Consider the following 3,491-nt stretch of genomic DNA (forward strand, 5'->3'; position numbering starts at 1 on the left):
ACAAATTTATGTTGATGACATAATTTTTGGGTCTACTAATGAATCCTTTGTCAAGACTTTGCTAAGCTTATGCAGGGAGAGTTCGAGATGAGCATGAGGGAGAACTCACTTCTTCCTCGGACTCCAAATCAAATAATCAAAAGAGGGAATCTCCATCACCCAAAGCAAGTACACCAAGGAACTACTCAAAAGATTTGGAATGGAGAACTGCAAACCATTGGCACACCAATGATCCCTCAAGTAAGCTTGACAAGGATGATGAAGGTAAAGCGTAGACTTAAAATACTATAGAGGTATGATTGGCTCATTATTATATCTAACTGCAAGTAGGCCTGATATCATGTTTAGTGTTTGCTATGTGCTAGATATCAATCTAATCCTAAGGAATCTCATTGAATGCTGTTAAAAGAATCCTTAGATACTTAAATGGTACACAACTATAGGGTTATGGTACTCTAAGGACTCACAAATTAATTTGTTAGGATATTCAGATGCTGATTTTGCTGGATGTAAATTAGATAGAAAGCACAAGTGGAACTTGCCAATTTCTTGGAGTTAACCTAATCTCATGGTTTACAAGAACAAAATTCGGTGGCACTGTCTACGGCTGAGGCCGAATACATTGCAGCCGGAAGTTGTTGTACTCAAATCTTGTGGATTAAGCAACAACTCGAAGATTTTGGAATCAAACTTAATGAAACACCAATAAAATGTGATAATACAAGTGCCATAAATCTATCTAAAAATCCATACAACACTCAAGATCCAAACTATTGAAATAAGACATCATTTTATAAGAGAACATGTTCAAAACAAAAATGTAATTCTTGAATATGTTTGCACTGAAAATCAATTAGCCGATATCTTTACAAAGGCCTAGTGAGGATAGATTCTGTGAAATTAAGAGAAATCTAGGAATTCTAGATCCATTGCCTAAAATTTCTCAATTTTCAAAGAATTGATTAGAGCTCAATTTTCAACATCCATCCTGATCCCAAAAGCTCAGATTTATCTCTAAAAACTTATCATTGAGCAAAATTCCTTCTCCCAAAATTTCGAATTTTTCTGGAATTTATTTGCATTTTTTCCTGAATTTCTGAACTTCATGAGTCGACCCCCATGAGTCGACTCAATGGCAAACTTGTAAATCCCACAAACTTTCCACGGGCTCATTGTTTTTAAACGGGAACCCTGTTTGTGAGACGACTCATCTTCTCATCGTCTTCCTTCCTAAAGCCGTTCTTTCCAACTCTTTCTTGCTCCAAAACCAAGGATTTATCTCGAGGCAATTCTCCCTCCTACTCTCCACCAAAAATCGCCTCCTTGAAAAAGAGATTTCTCGTGCTTCCTCGCATTGCTCGCGCGGTTGGAACGTGCCCTAGCACTTCATCGAACTTCCAAAATCCACTTCTTTTCTCCACTAAAATTCCTCTTTACTCTCTTGTGATCCTCCTCCTCTCAATTCAAGTCTTCTTGTCTGCTACTTTATTGGATATGGCTCCAAAGATGAAGCTTCCCCAAAGAAGGAAATCAATCCGTGAGCCTGAAGAAGTTGTCCGAAAGAAAAGGCATGCTCAATCTTCAACTGCTCCCACTTCAGTTTCAGTACCTGCTCAAGGTCTCTCTCAATCCTCCATAAGCCCCAGTGTAAATCCTCTTTCTGATAGAAAAGTAGAAACCGGGAAAAATATAGATTTTCGGTTCTTTGAGAAAGAAGGCTTTACTTTTGCTACCAAGATCAAAAATCAAGGATGGGAACTCTATTGCTCTCTTAAGGAAGTCACCTATGTTGACCTTGTTAGAGAGTTCTACCAGAACCTACATTATGGAAACGGGTCAGTGACTTCAACAGTCAAGGGGATTGACATATGCTTGGATTCTAGGATATTGGGAGATATACTTCAGTTGCCTAGTGAAGGATACTCATATATGGAACTCCCAATTAAAGAAGAAGGGATCAGAATTATCTTAGGAGAAGCTTTTTCAGGAAGTTTAAACAAATTGGAAGCAAAGCTATTATCCATTGAGATGAGGGTCCTGCATCAGATTGTAACAAAACTCTTCTTTCCTAGGAGTGGTAGGCATGATCTACTATCTGGCAGAGATGTATGTGTCATGTTTCATATCATCACTCAGACCCCCCTAAACCTCCCTGCACTTATGATAGAGGCCATGAGAGAAACTTTGAACAGATCCAAGGCACACTTGCCTTATGGTATGGCCCTTACTAGAGTATTTAGGAGGTTTGGAGTTAGCTGTGAGGGGGAGACACCTACCAAACTCTCACATGTGGACACTTTCAACCAACACAGCCTGCACCGAATGGGAATTACAAAGACTGTTGGTGGTTGGATCAAGGGCTCTGAAGAAAGAGCTGAGGAGAGAGCTGAGGAAAGAGCTGAAGACAGAACTGAAGGCAGAGTAGAAGAAGAAGGTCCATCTTCTCCTGTACATGACTTCAGGGAAGCATCACCGGATACCCAGTTCATTCCTGATACTGAGGCTGGCCCTTCTGAGTTTACTAGGATGCCCACACCAGTGTATCAGCCAGAGAGCAGAGCACCTCATTCAGAGTTCAGACTGGCTGACGATCAGATCGAGCATATATCTCAGCGTGTGGCTTCTTTGCTGTCTAGCCAGTGGGGTAGTACTTCTTTTGCACCTGGAGCTACCTCTTCTGATCAGACCATTACTCCCCACATCTCCACTGTGTTTCAGATGATATCAGATCAGTCCATCAGGATCCAGCAGCTTGAGGACACAGTCTGGAGACTTACTGGCAGAGTTCTTGACTTGCAGGGGCAAGTCCTTGCATTGGCCCATCCCCAGCTACAGGAGTCTACCATTGAGGTCACAGACCTCACTGCAGAGGCTGGCAGGCTCAGAGGAGCACTAGAAGGTGGATATGAATTACTGAGGAAAGAGATCCGAGGATCGAGTGAGCATGCTACCACCCAGTTCACTGCTCTACTTCAATCTGTTTCCAGAGCACTGAACGTACTTGATTCTATTAGACTCACCCTTTCTGTTCAGTCCCTAGCATCTCAGCGTTCTCAGCCACCCAGTTCATCTCGCTCTCCTGCTCGTGGCAGAGGCAGACGGGGTAGAGGACGCACTTCTGATCCATCATCTCCTCACCCTATATCTGATGACTCCGATCATTGACTTATCTTGATCTTTACTAGATCCTAGGTGTTAGTGTCTTGTTCTAGGATCTATACCTTGGGGCCATGTATTGACATTTAGCTGGTTGAATTTTATGTATTGAAACAATTATGATATTAATGGAATCATCTTTTACCTATATTTCTACCTCTTTGTAATGATATCGATCATATTTTGGTTATATATTTTCTTCTTGTGGAAATATTGTCTTCTCCTTGTTGTTGTTTGCTGTTGATAATTGCTATATTAAGGGGGAGCAAACATCTGTGAAAAACTCTAAAGGGGAAGAAATTAAAGAATGTTTCAGAAAAAGGAAGAGTTAACTA

Source organism: Elaeis guineensis, chromosome 9, assembly GCF_000442705.2.
Source record: "Elaeis guineensis isolate ETL-2024a chromosome 9, EG11, whole genome shotgun sequence".
NCBI classification, from domain to species: Eukaryota; Viridiplantae; Streptophyta; class Magnoliopsida; order Arecales; family Arecaceae; genus Elaeis; species Elaeis guineensis.